This window comes from Gopherus flavomarginatus, chromosome 3 (genome assembly GCF_025201925.1).
Source record: "Gopherus flavomarginatus isolate rGopFla2 chromosome 3, rGopFla2.mat.asm, whole genome shotgun sequence".
Classification (NCBI taxonomy): Eukaryota; Metazoa; Chordata; order Testudines; family Testudinidae; genus Gopherus; species Gopherus flavomarginatus.
The window spans coordinates 138,342,502-138,359,796 of record NC_066619.1 but is presented as its reverse complement, the minus strand read 5'-3'; the positions used below and the strand labels follow the sequence as shown (position 1 = coordinate 138,359,796).

Here is a 17,295-nt window from a genome sequence, read left to right as displayed (position 1 = left end):
GGCTGTCCCCTTCCCCCTGCCTCAGGACTGGTTGCTTGCAGCAGCTGTCTGAACTTAGAGACAGTGTGCCCACACAATCCCTCTCCCCACACACACAAACACACTCTCTACCCCACCAGGCACATTGCAGTTGAAAAGCAGCTGGCAATCTAGTAGGATTCCCATGGAACAATGGGATAGAGAAACCTGCATCATGTGATGCTGTACCAGCCCATGAGGCTTTGCAAACCCTTCCCAAAGCACCCGCAGCCAGTTGCACAGCTACCCACAATGCACTGCTCTCTGTGGCCATCCAAGAGTCTAGCCTGGATGTGCTCTGGTGACACAAGGGGCATAGTGTGGACATGCAACAGCTGTTTAATTGAAACACTTTAAAGCCACATTACCCAATAGTGTAGATATAGCTTGAGAGTGAGACAAGACCCAGCTTTGTTGAAACTGAAGAACCACAACTTCCTCCGTAGTTGGCAGGATTTGAACCTGTTCAGGGAGACCCCAATGGATTCCTAGCCCATCACCTTAACCGCTCAGCCACAACTACTTGCTTGAGATGTGTCTCTCACTACACTCCAGTTCTGTTCTCACTGAGTGATCAATTCCAATTGTTCCCTCAGACCAGCTTCCACAACACACACACTGCTGTGCCATTGTGTAAGTGTGTCCCTGGCTGAACTGCAAGAATTCCTGGGCATGGCCCAACATCTAAACAAGTACTTTGCCTCAGTTTTTAATAAGACTAGTGAGGAGTTTAGCGATGATGGAGGGATGATAAATGGGAATGTGGATATGGAAGTGGATATTACCGCAACTGAGGTAGAGGCCGTACGTGAACAGCTCAATGGGACAAAGTCGGAGGGCCCGGACAATCTCCATCCGAGGATATTAAAGGAACTGGCGCGTGAAATTGCGAGCCCGTTAGCGAGAATTTTTAAGCAATCGATAAACTCGGGGGTTGTGCCGTATGACTGGAGGATTGCTAATGTAGTTCCTATTTTTAAGAAAGGGAATAAAAGTGATCCGGGTAATTATAGGCCTGTTAGCTTGACGTCTGTAGCATGTAAGGTCTTGGAAAAAATTTTAAGGGAGAAAGTAGTTAAGGACATAGAGGTCAATGGTAATTGGGACGAATTGCAACACGGATTTACTAAAGGTAGATCGTGTCAAACCAATCTGATCTCCTTCTTTGAGAAGGTGACGGATTACTTAGATAAAGGAAATGCGGTAGATATAATTTACTTCGATTTCAGTAAGGCGTTTGACACGGTTCCGCATGGTGAACTGTTAGTTAAATTGGAAAAGATGGGGATGAATATGAAAGTTGTAAGGTGGATAAGGAACTGGTTAAAGGGGAGACTCCAGCGGGTCGTATTGAAAGGTGAACTGTCAGACTGGAAGGAGGTCACTAGTGGAGTCCCTCAAGGATCGGTTTTGGGACCGATCTTATTTAACCTTTTTATTAATGACCTTGGCACAAAGAGCGGGAATGTGCTAATAAAGTTTGCGGATGACACCAAGCTGGGGGGTATTGCTAACACGGAGAAGGACAGGGATACTATTCAGGAAGATCTGAATCACCTTGTAAACTGGAGTAATAGAAATAGGATGAAATACAATAGTGAAAAGTGCAAGGTCATGCACTTAGGAATTAATAATAAGAATTTTAGATATACGTTGGGGGCGCATCAGTTGGAAGCGACAGAGGAGGAGAAGGACCTTGGGGTATTGGTTGATAGCAGGATGACTATGAGTCGCCAATGTGATACGGCTGTAAAAAAAGCAAATGCGATTTTGGGATGCATCAGGTGGGGTATTTCCAGCAAGGATAAGGAGGTGTTAGTACCGTTATATAAGGCGTTGGTGAGACCCCATCTGGAATACTGTGTGCAGTTCTGGTGTCCCATGTTCAAGAAGGATGAATTCAAACTGGAACAGGTTCAGAGACGGGCTACTAGGATGATCCGAGGAATGGAAAAATTGCCTTATGAAAGGAGACTCAAAGAGCTTGGCTTGTTTAGCCTGGCCAGAAGAAGGCTGCAGGGGGATATGCTTGCTCTATATAAATATATCAAGGGGGTTAACGTTAGGGAGGGAGAGGAATTATTTCAGTTTAGTACTAATGTAGGCACGAGGACGAATGGGTATAAACTGGATATTAGGAAGTTTAGACTTGAAATTAGACGAAGGTTTCTAACCATTAGGGGAGTGAAGTTCTGGAACAGCCTTCCGAGGGAAGTAGTGGGGGCAAAAGACTTTTCTGGCTTTAAGACAAAGCTTGATAAGTATATGGAGGGGATGTTATGATAGGATAATTAATTTGGGCAATTGATCTTGGATTACCACCAGATAGGTCTGCTCAATGGTTTGCGGGGAGATGTTGGATGGGATGGGAACTGAGTTACTGCAGAGAATTCCTTCTTGGGTGCTGGCTGGTGAGTCTTGCCCACATGCTCAGGGTTTTGCTGATCGCCATATTTGGGGTCGGGAAGGAATTTTCCTCCAGGGCGGATTGGCAGGGGCCCTGGAGGTTTTTCGCCTTCCCCTGCAGCGTGGGGCATGGGTCGCTTGCTGGTGGATTCTCTGCAGCTTGAGGTCTTCAAACCAATTTTGAGGATTTCAATAACTCAGTCCTGGGTTAGGGGTTGTTATAAAATTGGATGGGTGGGGTTCGGTGGCCGGCCTTGTGCAGGAGGTCAGACTAGATGATCATATTGGTCCCTTCTGACCTATGAGTCTATGAGTCTATGAGGAGAGTGTGTTTGTGGTCAATGATGTTCCTGTAGATTGTTGTCCATTTCCTGCCTTGATCATTCAGACAGTTCCTTTACCATCATATCCCCAGCACATCAGAGACTGCAATAGCAGGGGGCAGGTTTTCTCTGGGGCACTGAGCTTTGCCAGGGGGTTGGTGGTTCCTTTCCTTCCTCACCCTGGAGTAAACTCAGCTTTTTATTCCATCCTTGATGTTTCAAGGAATAACAAGAGATGACCAAGGAAAGAGGTGGACAGGGCGGGTCTCAGGTGAGGGGCAGAGAGGTGCAAGTGGTGGGCAGGGCCAGTCTTATGGGTGGGGCAAAGAGGTATGGGTGGTGGACAGGGCAGGTCAGGGGAGGGGATAGAGAGGTGTGAGTGCTGGGCAAGGAGGGTCTCAGGAGAGGCAGAGAGGTGTGAGTGCTGGGCAGAGTGAGTCTCAGGGGAAGGGCAGACAGGTGGGGGCAGCAGGCAGACCTTGGGGGCGGGGGTGGAGAGACACAAGGAGGCCTTCTGGGAGGAGAGGAGCAAGCAAAAGGTGGACCAGCAGGCCTCAGCCAAAGAGAAAGAGCAGGAGTGGGAAGTGGCCAAATGAGAGTGAGAGCAGAGCACAGGTGGGGCTTCAGAGGGAGGAGAATGAGTCAAGGGGGTGGAGTGGACAGAACTGCCCAGAGGATTCAGGGGGCCTGAGGCAATACAATTTTGGGTGCCCCTTCCATAAAAAAAAGTTGCAATACTATAGAATACTATATTCTCATGGGATCCCTGCAGGGCCTGGGGTAAATTGCCCCACTTGCCCCCCCCCCGGGTGACCGTGCCCTCAGCCTCTCCTCGTAAGTCCACTGACCCCTAATCATTTTTGTTGCCCTCCCCTAGACTCTCTCCAATTTGTTTCTGTAGTGGGAGGGCAAAAACTGGACACAATGCTCCAGATGTGGCCTCACCAGTGCTGAATAGAGGGGAATAATCACTTCTCTCGATCTGCTGGAAATGCTCCTACTAATCCAGCCCAATACGACCAGTTACCCATATTGAATGCAGACCCAGCAATATTTGATAAATTGGTTACTGTCCATTCAGGAGGTTCTTTCCTACCTATTCATAAAGAATGAAGATGCTCTAAGCAGAGGGGAGAGAGCTGTCCCGTCCGTGTAGTTAATCCATCTCCCCGAGAGGTGGTAGCTATGTCACTGGGGGAAGCTATGTGGGTGGGTGTGCAAGCTGTGGTGTCTCCATATATCTATAAGTTTAATCAAACCCCATTTTTAAAAGCACTGTGGTCTGGGAAGAGTACAGGAGATCTCTGAGGCAGGGCCTGTTCTTCAAAATCTTTAAGATCACTGATTTACCTCCACAGCAGCCATGGGGGTGTAACTCAGTAGTAGAGTATTTGACTGAAAATCAAAGGGGTCTTGGTTCAAGTCCCTTTGCCACCTTACAAACTTCTTCCTTCAACAAAAATAATTTCATTTCCATTATGTTGAGGAGTTCCACTGAATAGGGATCCCTGAAATGAATGGAAACACTCAATATTTTCCTGTGCAAATGCATGAAAACCTAGCAAACATGTGACTCCACTGAAATCAGTTCCAATCCTCTAAAGGATTAAAGAATCCTTACTGAGGTTGCAGGAAAAAACCATCCCAATGTGTAGAAAGAATAGTATATATGGCAGGTGACCAGCTTGGCTTAACAGTGAAATCCTTGCTGATCTTAAACGCAAAAAAGAAGCTTCCAAGAAGTGGAAGATTGGACAAATGACCAGGGAGGAGTATAAAAATATTGCTCAGGCATCCAGGAGTGAAATCAGGAAGGCCAAATCACACTCGGAGTTGCAGCTAGCAAGAGATGTTAAGAGTAACAAGAAGGCTTTCTTCAGGTATGTTAGTAACATGAAGAAAGTCAAGGAAAGTGTGGGCCCCTTACTGAATGAGGGAGGTAACTTAGTGGACAGAGGGTGTGGAAAAAGCTAATGTACTCAATGCTTTTTTTGCCTCTGTCTTCACAAACAAGGTCAGCTCCCAGACTGCTGCACTGGGCAGCACAGCATGGGGAGAAGGTGACCAGCCCTCTGTGGAGAAAGAAGTGGTTCGGGACTATTTAGAAAAACTGGAGACGAGCACATGTCCATGGGGCCGGATGCGCTGCATCCGAGGGTGCTAAAGGAGTTGGCGGATGTGATTGCAGAGCCATTGGCCATTATCTTTGAAAACTCATGGTGATCAGGGGTGGTCCCGGATGACTGGAAAAAGGCTACTGTAGTGCCCATCTATAAAAAGGGAAGAAGGAGGATCCAGGGAACTACAGACCAGTCAGTCTCACCTCAGTCCCTGGAAAAATCATGGAGCAGGTCCTCAAGGAATCAATTCTGAAGCACTTAGGGGAGAGGAAAGTGATCAGGAACAGTTAGCATGGATTCACCAAGGGCAAGTCATGCCTGACTAACCCTAATTACCTTCTATGAGGAGATAACTGGCTCTGTGGATGAAGGGAAAGCAGTGCATGTGTTATTCCTTGACTTTAGCAAAGCTTTTGATATGGTCTCCCATAGTATTCTTGCAAGCAAGTTAAAGAAGTGTGGGCTGGATGAATGGACTGTAAGGTGGATAGAAAGCTGGCTAGATCGTCAGGCTCAATGGGTAGTGATCAACGGCTCCATGTCTAGTTGGCAACCGGTTTCAAGCGCAGTGCCCCAAGGGTCGGTCCTGGGGCTGATTTTGTTCAATATCTTCATTGATGATCTGGAGGATGGTGTGGATTGCACCCTCAACAAGTTTGCAGATGACCCTAAACTGGGAGGAGTGGTAGATACACTGGAGGGTAGGGATAGGATACAGAGGGACCTAGACAAATTAGAGAACTGGGCCAAAAGAAACCTGATGAGGTTCAACAAGGACAAGTGCTGAGTCCTGCACTTAGGAGGGAAGAATCCCATTCACTGTTACAGACTAGGGACCAAATGGCTAGGAAGGAGTTCTGCAGAAAAGGACCTAGGGGTTACACTAGACGAGAAGCTGGCTATGAGTCAACAGTGTGCCCTTGTTGCCAAGAAGGCTAACGGCATTCTGGGCTGTATAAGTAGGGGCATTGCCAGCAGATCGAGGGATGTGATCATTCCTCTCTATTCGGCATTGGTGAAGCCTCATCTGGTGTACTGTGTCCAGTTTGGGGCCCGACACTACAAGAAGGATGTGGAAAAATTGGAAACAGTCCAGCAGAGGGCAACAAAAATGATCAGGGGTCTGAAGCGCATGACTAATGAGGAAAGGCTAAGGGAACTGGGCTTGTTTAGTCTGAAGAAGAGAAGACTGAAGGGGGATTTGATAGCTGCTTTTAAGTACCTGAAAGGGGGTTCCAAAGAGGATGGACCTAGACTGTTCTCATTGGTAGCAGATGAGAGAACAAGGAGTAAGGGTCTCAAGTTGCAGTGGGGGAGGTTTAGGCTGGATATTAGGAAAAAACTTTTTCACTAGGAGGGTGGTGAAGCACTGGAATGGGATGGCTAGGGAGGTGGTGGAATCTCCTTCCTTAGAGGTTTTTAAGGGCAGGCTTGACAAAGCCCTGGCTGGGATGATTTAGTTGGGGATTGGTCCTGCTTTGAGCAGTGGATTGGACTAGATGACTTCCTGAGGTCCCTTCCAACCCTAATATTCTATGATTATATGATTAGATGCTCTAATGGTTTCTTCTGGCCATAAAGTCGACTAATTTCTGAAAAACAGAGCATAGCATTGGGAGCAGCAACTGATGTTTTACTGTCTAGCCAGCTTGCTGCCTAGAACGAACACTCCTTGAGTGGGGTGATCCACAGGGAGTAGCTCAAACCTCCAAAGTGCCTGGCCTGGGGTAGGACATTAGCACAGCAAGGGAGGGGTGTGGCAGTGACATCACAAAGGCCTTTTGCAGGACCTCAGACTATTGGTCAAAGGTGTTGGGGAGGTGGTGACCTCACAGAGAGATGCTGACATCAGCCAGGCAGGACAGGGGCGAGGGGCCAGGGAAACCTCAGAGACCCCTGTGGCTTTGCATCAGCAAGTCTCCTTCTCCAGGTCTCTCCTTGAGGACTGATAAAGTATTCGGGTTCACAGATGTGAGCACCAGGAGGAACCTCTTTCGAGTTTTCTCCTTCCCTTGTTGTGATTTTACTAGAAAACAGCCGTCCCTGTTTAGAAGGTAAGAGCCTCCTGGAGGTTTGAAACCTGTTCAGTCTGATCCATCTGGTGAGAGTTGAATTCTAGACATGGAAAACACGAGCTTAAGGAGGCAGAATTTTATTGCGCACCTGGGATTTTGTCCCTTAGAATCAGTGCGGACATAAGGGTTTGTCCTTTTTGTTTCAGCTTTTCCTCCATCCATCCTTCCCTCCTTTCTCTTCTTCTCTTGCTTCTTATCTCCTTTTTCCTATTCCCCTCTCAACACCAGGAGGTGTGCTTCTGTGTGTGTGTGTGTTGCGGGGGAGTGCTCTGCAGCTCCCACTGTGAGAGATCCACCCAAAAATGTGGGACTGAAATAGTGCTTGGGCAGTGATCCCCAGCAGTCACCTGGGCCATCTTTTGGGCTCTCTGGTAAGAATCCTCAGCCTCCCATCCTCAGTCTCTATCCTGATTGGCTGAGCAGGGGGTTATTGACAGGGAGGAGACTCAGGTCCATGTTGTTCTCTTTTAAGAACAAGGAAATAAGTCAGAACCAGTTCTATGTTTGACATATTTTGTTGCTTCTCTGCATTAATTGTCTCTGAGCAGTTGATGATTCTCTCTAACATTGCAGTTCTCCTCAAATACTTGCTGAATAATTACTGTGCACTGTTGTTGGTCTGGAGCTCATCTGAGAGCACATTATTCAGGTCATTCAATGTCTGAAATTCAAGATTCGATGGTTGGTTTGAAAATCAGGGCTCTTGGGTCCTATTCCCAACGCTGCCACTGCCTGGCTGTGTGACCTAAAACAAGTCCGTTCTCCTTTCTCAGCCTTAGGTTCTCTCTCTTTCAAGTAGGGATAATAATGATCCACTCTTACCTACCTCATGGTGGGTGGAGGATGGGGATCCATTGGAGAGTGTCACTAAGAGTAGTGCATAATATGAGGTGTCCCATCACGTTTACTCAGAGCAGATTATGACATAATAGATTAGCTGAAACAGTCTTTTTTATTTGTATTTTTTTATTTTGGAATTGTTAAGAGCAGCAATGACTTAGCTCAGACTGAAGCATCTTATCTAATTTTCAAGATCTAAGTGTCTCCTCCTTGTGTGTGATGACACAATTTAACACACTGTGACAAACAGGAGATGCTTTTGTTTTGCAACAAAATCTTTTTGCAAAGAACTTCCATCTCACTTGTTATGATTCTGAGAAACAAACTGGTTTAGTCTGAATGGGATATTTGGACAGAAACGGTTGCAATGAAATTTTCCCACCATCTCAATTCCTGAGCTCTATCCCTGCCTCTGGGGGGATTTGTTGTCTGTTAGAACAGGAGTCTGACTGGCGGCTTCTCTTTCTGGCTCTGCCACCGCCTTGCTGTGTAGGCCCTTGGGTAGGTCACCTCCCTTCTCTGTACCTCAGGCTCCTCCCATTTGTCCAATGGGAACAGGGACAGTTCTCGAATTCTGGGCAGTTGTGAGCCTGAGTGAGAAAAGGGGTGTTGAAGCCCTCTGTGAAGAAGAAAGGGGAGTTTCACGGTGTTTTTGCACCAAGGAATTCTAAAGTTTGCTAAAGTGTCTAGTCTGTGGAAACAAGAAATGGTTGGGGCCAAACTTTTTAACCACTGCCTTTTTAAAGCCCTTTCAAGGATGTGAATCCCTATCTTTTAGGTACCTGGGGTTCTTTGCCAGCAGGAGAGAAGAGGTTCCTGCCTCCGTTTTTGTGGCCTTAACAAAGCAGGTGTTGTGCCCCAGTTCTCATCTGAGATCCCTGAAAAAGAACATCTTCCCATCCATGTAGAAGACAGGACCTATCTTTCAAAGGGGAACAAAGAGACCCCTGGGACTTACAGACTAGCTAGCCTGATTGCCATAGCTGGAGAGATACTGGAATACATTCTTAAACACTCAGTTTGTCAGCAGCACCTACAGGATAATTTGGTTCTTAGGACGAGTGAGCATGGATTTGTCAAGAACAAATCATTCCAAACCAATCCTCATTCCTTCTTCGGCAGGGTTCCGGGCCTGGTGTAGGTGGGTAAACAGTAGATGGGATCTAGCTTGCAGATACTAAGGCTTTTGACACTGTCCTGTAGGACATTCTCACAAGCAAACGAGGGAAATGCTGTCCAGCTGCAATCAGTGTAATGTGGGTGCAGAGCTGGTTGAAAGCCCAGACTCCAGGAGCCCTTCTCCATATTTGGCTGTCCAATGGAGAGGGTGTACCTAGTGGGTCTGGCAGGCATCAGTCCGGAGTCCGGTACTATTCAATATTTTCATGAATGATTTGGAAAATGCAGTGCAGACCATGCTTCTAAAATTTGCAACTGACACCAATCACTTTGGAGCACAGGATTGAAATTCAAAACATCCTTAACAAATTGGAGACTTGGTCTTCTTGAGCCAAACTCTATGGTTGGGCCCCTCTCTCTACACTGGGCTGAAGTGAAACCCCAGAGCCAAACACTCCTCCTGGGCAGTGCGCTCCGACCTTGAATGGTCAGATGCTGCTTAGCACTGTCAGAGCAACTTTTGCTGGGAGATTCTCCCAGCACTTTCCAATAGCGGGAAAGTATGAAATCCCCATTTCACTGCTGGGGACAGAGCCCTAGAGGGGGGAGCAACTTGCCCAAAGTCCCCCAGGAAAAGGAAAAGAACCAGCAGTGGAACCAATAGGAAACCCAGCAATGGAACTCAGGAGTCCTGGGGGTGTGCTAGGGTGACCAGATGTCCTTATTTTATAGGGACAGTCCGAATTTTGGGGTCTTTTTCTTATCTAGGATCCTATTACCTCCCACCCCCTGTCCCGATTTTTCACACTTGCTGTCTGGTCACCCTAGGGTGTGCACATGTGTGGGTCCCAGCTTCTCCCTGCCCCCCTCATTGAAGCAGAAGTGCAGGGTTACTGCCCTGGGTACTGCAGGGCACCGGTGGACATGGGGCTGGCTGGAGGTAGGGTCTGGCTGCAGGCAGGGTAAGGGGTGCGGGGCTGGCTGGCTTCAGGCAGGGGGGTGCATTGGGTTGGCTGGAGACAGGGCAGGGGATGCAGGGCTGGCTGCAGACAGGGCGTGCAGGGCTGGTGCAGGCTGGGTGTGTGTGGGGGCTGGTTGGCTTTGGGCAGGGCCACGGGGGGGTGGCAGGAGATGGCTGGAGACAGGGCTGGGGGTTTGTCAGGGGCTTTGCTGCAGGGCTGGCTGCAAGTAGGGCAGGGAGGATGCGGCTGGTGTGGGCAGGGCAGAAGGTGCAGGGCTGTCTGGAGACAGAGGATGGCTGCCGGCAGGGCAGGGCAGGGGGTGCAGGGCTGGCTGCAGGCAGGGCATGGGGCAGGGCTGGTGCAAGGATGTTTCACTCCCTAGGCGAAACTTCCACCTTGCACCCTCCCCCCCTGCGCCCCCACCCTGAGGTGCCCCACCCGTGGCAGCTCCTCCCCTCCACCCTGAGGCTCCCCTCTTGTGGCAACTCCCCCGATCTGCCCTGCGGCACCCCCCCTCGCCCCAGTTCACCCCTGCTCCAAGCACGAGCACCCTGAGCACACCATGGCCGCTTCACTTCTCCTGCCTCCAAGGCTTGTGGCGCCTAAGCCTGCCAGGCAGTCAAGCACCCTCCTCTGAGCCACAGCAGCCCTGACAGTTGACAATAGAGGCACCTTAGCTCCTGAGTTCCTTCAATGTGTCCCCTTCCGGGGTCCAGCTCCGATCACCAGATACTCGGGGTATGTCTATACCACCTGCCGAATCGGTGGGCAGCGATCGATCCAGCGGGGGTCGATATATCGTATCTAGTGTAGATGCAACACATCGAGTGCTCTCCCCTCAACTGCTGTACTCCAGCTCGGTAAGAGACACTGGCAGAGTCTACAGGGAGCTGCAGCAGTCTACTCACCGTGACTGTGACATTATAAATATAATATTATATCTCATTGAAAGGTGACAGGGCCAGAAAGAGTTAAGTAACTCACCTCACCGACTGATCTGACCCATGGGTGAACCTTAAGAACTGGTTAGCAAGATATGTGAATGAACAGAGCTTTGAAATGCAAGTCTGCATTGTTAGAGGTAGGAGGGGAGATGTTTGCTCAGGTCTTGTGATGTAGGCAAACAAGTCTTGTCTATTGCTACAGTTTTAATTCAAAGAGCAAAAAAGGAATATTAACATTAATGATGATACTTGAGTGAAATAGTATTATTGTCTATGTGTCTCTTTGAAGGTTGTGGTAACCTGTATCTGAACTGTTTAATGAATAAATTACTCTGTACTAATTGCCAGGATGCTTGGAAGGAGAGTTAAGCCTATTGTCTTCTGAGACCGAAAGGCTGCTGGAAATGTATAAGAACCCTGGGACACGATCCTTCTTCATCTCAGATCTGCTTTGGGTTTCAAGAGGGGGAAACCTTAAGCCACAAGGATTGAGATCCCCAGTCATTGACTGGAGCCACCCTGAATATGGAAATTGTACTATAACGTATGGACTATTTCTAAAAAGACTTTTGGCAACTACAAACTCACCTCTACTTTGTTTCTGAACCTCAAGAATTGAATTCAAGTCTATATGTCTATTGATCTTTTAACCAACACTCTCTCTCTTTTCTTTTCTAATACATTTTAGCTTAGTTAATAAGAATTGCCTATAGCATGTATTTTAGGAAGATATAAGTTATAATTGAACCTGGGTATGTAGCTGATCCTTTGGGATCAGAAGAATCTTTTCTTTAACATGATGAAGTAAGATTTTCAGGAATCATCATCATATCTGACAGGTGTGTCTGGACGGAGGCCTGAGGCTGGGTACTTTAAGGGAACTGCGTGGTTTAAACTTCTAAGTAACCAGTGAGGTACTACAGAAGCTGTTTTGTGTTGGCTTGGTAAATCTAAGTATCGGAATAACCAGCAGCGTTTGGAATTTGTCTGTCCTGTTTTGTTTGCGGTTCACCCTGACTGAGTGACCTCAGCTGGCTCCCACGGGCAGCACCATCACACCTACATCCAGGCTGTAGAGGTCCAGGGGATCTTAGGGGCCTTGGGGTGCACAGATACCTACGTCCAGGCTGTAGAGGTCCCTGGGGGGCTTAGAGAGTTTTGGGGGAGGGCACAGATACCAATCTCCAGGTTCTAGGGATCCCAGGGGGTCTTAAGGGGTTCGTGGGGGGCACATATTCGTACATCCAGGCTTTAGTGGTACCAGGGGGGCTTAGAGGGTTAGTGGGGGGCATAGATACCTACGTCCAGGCTGGAGGCATCCTGGGAGTCTTAGGGGATTTTTGGTGGCCCAAGATACCTATGTCCAGGCTGTACGCTTACCAGGGGGTCTTAGAGGTTTGGGTGGGCACAGATACGTATGTCCAGGCTGTATCAGTCCCGGGGGGGGGTGTTAGAGGTTTCATGAGGGGCACAGATATCTACGTCCAGATTGTAGCTGTCCCGGGGTGAGAGGGGGTTTCTGGGGGGCACATATACCTACGTGCACACTGGAGTGTCCCGGGGGGCTTATGGAGTCCCTATAGGGCACAGATACAAATGTCCTGGCTGTATAGGTACCTGGGGGGCTTAGGGGGCTTGTGGGGGGCACCGATACCTAAGTTCAGGCTGGAGGGGTCTCCGGGGGTCTTAGGTATTTGGTGGGGGGCACAGATACCTACATCCAGGCTGCAGGGGTCCTGGAGGGGCTTAGGGTCTGTCACGGAGTGTGGGAGAGTCCAGTCCTGCACCCCTCTTCCTGGGACTCAAAGTGACTCTCAGCCAGCCAGTAAAACAGAAAGTTTATTGGACAACAGGAGCGAAAGATACAGCAGAACTTGAAGGCACAAGCAGGATCCCGCATTCGAGTCCTTCTGGGGCTTCAGGAAACTTAGTTCCCAGTTTGGGATTCCCTGAATTCCAACCACCCAGACGAAAACCGAAACTGAACTAACCCAACTCTCTCCAGCCAGCCCCTTCTTTTGTCCAGCTTCCCGGGCAAAGGTGCTGACCCCCTCCCTCCTTCCTAGCTCAGGTTACAGGCTGAGCACGTGTCCGGTCCTAAGGTCTCCTGCTGCTCTCCCATCCCCCACACGGACAGTCCCTACTCCATCACACTAATGCACAGAGCATTTCCCTCACAGAGCAACAGTGACACCGTGTGGCTACGCAGGGTAATGCACAGAGCTTTTCCTGCATGGAGCAACAGTGACACCATGTGGCCATGCATGGTAATGCACAGAGGATTTCCCGCAAGGAGCAACAGTGACAGCGTGTGGAGACGCAGGGTAATACACAGAGCATTTCCCTCATGGTGCAACAGTGACACCATGTGGCCACGCAGGGTAATGCACAGAGCATTTCCTGCATGGAGCAACAGTGACACCGTGTGGCCACTCAGGGTAATGCACAGAGCATCACACCTACGTAGATGCTTTAGAAATCCCTAGGGGGCTTAGGGGTCATGGGGGGTACAGATAGCTACGTCTAGGCTGGAGGCATTCCGGTGGGTATTAGGGGCTTCATGGGGGACACAAATATCTACTTACGGGCTGGAGAGGTCCCTGGATGGCTTAGGGGGTTGTGGTGAGCACAAATACATAAGTCCAGGCTGTAGTGGTCCCTGGGGGTTTAGGGAGTTGGTGAGGGGCACAAGAACCTACGTATGGTCTGGAGGGGTCCCTGGGGGACTTAAGGGGTTGTGATTGTGCAGATACCTACGTCCCAGTTGGAGCTGGCCCTGGGGAGCTTAGGGTGTTTGTGCCTCATACACACACCTACAAACAGGCTGGTGGGGCCCCTATTTGTCTTAGGGGGCTTGTTGGGGGCAGAGATACCTATGTCCAGGCTGGAGAAGTCCTGGGGAGGCTTAGGGGGTTCCTGGAGGTCACAAATATCCACAACCAGGCTGGAGGGGTTCTGGGGGTATTAGGGAGATGTGTGGGGGGGGCACAGATACCTATATCGAGGCTGTAGGGGTCCCGGGGTTACTTTTGGGCATTTTGGGGTACAGATACCTACGTCCATGCTGTAGGGGTCGCTGGGAGGATCAGTGGTTTCGTGAGGGTGCACAGATACCTATGTCCAGGGTATAAGGATCCGGGGGGGCTTAGGGGTTTGTGGGGGGCACAGATACCTTCATCCAGGCAAGAGGGGTCCTGGGGGCCTTAGGCGGTTTGTGTTGGGCACAGATACCTGCGTCTAGGCTAGAGGCATTCCGCGGGGCTTAGGGGGGTTGTGAGAGCACAGTTAACTATGTTGAGGCTGGAGAGGTCCCATCATGGCCTAGGAGGATTATGGGGGGCACAGATACCTGCGTCTAGGCTGGAGGGGTTTTGGGGGTCTTAGAAGGGTTGTGGGGGCACAGATACCTATGTCCATGCTGGAGGGGTCCCGTCGTGGCTTAGGGGATTCGTGGGGTCAGAGATACCTACGTCTAGGCTGGAGGGGTTCTGGGGGGGATTAGGTGTTTTGGGGGGGAACAGATACCTATGTCCCAATTGTAGGGGGCCCTGGGTAGCTTAGGCGGTTTGCGGGGATCACAGATACAAACATCCATGCTGTAGGGGTCCCGAGGGTCTTTGTGTGGCTCTGGGGGTCACAGATACCTACCTACAGGCTGGAGGGGTCCTGTGGGTCTTAGGGGGTTTGTGGGGCATACAATGCCTACATCTGGGCTTGTGGGTTCCCTGGGGGGCTTAGAAGTTTGTGGGGAGCACAGATACCTTTATCCAGGATAGATGGGTCCCGGTGGGATTAGGAGGTTGTGGGGGGCACAGATACCTATGTAAGCAGAAGCAGGATGAACTCTACCCTGACATCTGGTGGTGAATTATGGCGAATGTGGAAAAGAATTTCAGGGGCTGATCGTGTTTGCATAGGCACACCCACCCCGCCTGACATGGCCACGGCAGCCTGGCATGGTTGCTTTGGCAGCTGTGCTATCCCGTTTATTTGTTGTTGGGGCATGAGATGTGGAGTATTGTCACCCTGATTGTGTGGATGAGGAACTGTGAAACTGCTTTGAGACAGTGATTCTCACCACCAATTGAGTGGCACTCGCTAGACAAGGGAGTGGGCTCCTTGGGTGAGCTAGAGTCACCAATTGCCCTTTTTTTTCTTTTAACAGTTGAATAGCAGTGTTGATTTTTTATTCTCTTAAGAGTTGAATTTCTAGGTTCTTGAGCTGAAATCACTGAAAAGATGTGTTAGCTTGTGGGGGACTCTGAAACTATATTGCAGAACACAGTAGTTAGCAGACAGGAGCAGTTTGTGGGAGTGGCCCACGGAGTGAGGGGAGTCTAGCAGTTTTGGGGGACAGCTGGAGCAGAACACAGGTCGGCTGGCAGAGCAGCTGGTGGACCGAGCTGAGCAGTTTGTGGGGAAAGCAAAAGCAGAATCCCATGGAGAGGCAGAGCAGTCAGCAGTGGACCACATAAGGTGCCCCTTTCTACTCAGGCTGGCAGGGGGAAAAACCCTGCAGATAGACTCTTGAACTCTGGGGCTACGGGACTGTGGGTGATTTTGGGGTTGCTGGACTCTTGAAACATTGGAGATATTGGACTTTGGAGCCTTGGGGTGATTTGGGGATTGCTGGACTCATGATCCCAGGGAAAAGGACACGGCCTAGTTGAGGTGTTTTCCCAATTTAATGCTATGTTGTTTATCTCAGGTTATTAAACATTTTCTGCTACACCCAGACTCTATGCTTGCGAGAGGGGAAGTATCACCTCTTTGAGGCACCTAGGGGTGCGTATGTAAAATTTTCCCATGTCACTGGGTGGGGGCTCGAGCTGGTTTGCATTACACTGTAGGCAAGGGACCCCTATGTATTGAACCCAGTCCTTGCTGCTATCAGTTCAGCCTGGCAGAAGGGTTCCACCTACGTCCAGGCTCAAGGGGTCCCTGGGGGGCTTAGGGAGTTCGTGGGGGGCACAGATATCTAGATCCAGGCTGTAGGGGGTCGGGGGGGGCTCAGGAGTTTGGTGGGGGGCACAGATACCTATGTCCAGGCTGCAGGGGTCCCAGAGGGGCTTAGGGGGTATCACGTAGTGTGGTGGAATCTGGCCCTGCACCCCTCTTCCTGGGACACACAGTGACTCAGCCAGCCAGTAAAACAGAAGGTTTTTTTGGCCAACAGGAATGAAGGATACAGCAGAGCTTTTGGGCACAACCAGGACCCCTCAATCGAGTCCTTCTGGGGGTTCAGGAAGCTTAGTTCCCAGTTTGGGATTCCCTGAATTCCAACAACCCAGCTCAAACCAAAACTGAACTAACTCCCTCCAGCCAGCCCCTTCCTTTATTCAGCTTCCTGGGCAAAGGTACTGACCCCCTCCCCGCTGCCTAGCTTAAGTTACAGGCTTAGGTCCTGTCCCTCACCTAAAGTCACCCGCTGCTCTCCCATCCCCCACACAGACAGTCCCTACTCCATCACAGTAATGCCCAGAGCATTTCCCGCATGGAACAACAGTGACACCATGTGGCCACGCAGGGTAATGCACAGAGCATTTCCTGCATGGAGCAACAGTGACACTGTGTGGCCACTCAGGGTAATGCACAGAGCATCACACCTACGTAGAGGCTGTAGAGATCCCTGGGGGCTTAGGGGTCATAGGAGGTACAGATAGCTACGTCCAGGCTGGAGGCATTCTGGGGGGCTTAAGGGGGTTCGTAGGGTCACAGATACCTACGTTCAGGATGGTCGGGACTCTGGGGGAGTTAGGGGGGTTGTGGGGGGCATGGGTACTTGCGTCCAGGGTGTAGAGGTCCTGGTGGGGATTAAGGGCTTCCTGGAGGACACCAATATCTACGTCCAGGCTGGAGAGGTCCCTGGACGGCTTAGAGGTTGTGGTGAGCACAGTGATCCCTGGGGGTTTAGGAACTTGGTGAGGGGCACAGATACCTATGTTTGTCCTGGAGGGGTCCCTGGGGGGGCTTAGTGGTATTGTAGGGGACACAGATACCTACGTCCAGGCTATAGGCATTCTGGGGGGGCTTAGGGCTTTGGGGGGGCACAGATACCTACATCCAGGCTGGAGGGGTCCCGGGGGGCTTAGGGGGGTTGTGGGGGGCACAGCTATGTACGTCCAGGCTGGAGAGGTTCCAGGAAGTATAAGGAATTTTTGTGGACAGCAGAGATACCTATCTCCAGGATCTAAGGGTCCCTGGGGGGCTTAGGGTTTTTTTGGGAGGCACAGATAACTATGTCCAGGTTGGAGTGGTTCCTGGGGGGTTTAGGGGGTTCCTGGGGGGCACAGATACCTAGGTCCATGCTGTAGGGGTCCCCGGGTGGATTAGGGGTTTTCTGAGGGTACAGATACATACGTCTAGGCTGTAGGGGTCCCTGGGAGGCTTAGGGAGTTTGTGGGGGGCAGCGATACCTAAGTCCAGGCAATAGGGCTTCCAGGGGGAATTAGTGTGTTGGGGGGGCACAGATACCTAGATCCAGGCTG

The 17,295-nt window shown here is 50.2% G+C and overlaps 1 non-coding gene across 1 annotated transcript; it reads right to left on the bottom strand.

Annotated features, from left to right (window-relative positions):
- Positions 1–459: 459 nt before the first annotated feature.
- Positions 460–541, bottom strand: TRNAP-AGG (transfer RNA proline (anticodon AGG)). Its single transcript has one exon. It is a non-coding gene; the product is annotated as a tRNA-Pro (tRNA).
- Between the last annotated feature and the right edge of the window lie 16,754 nt (positions 542–17,295).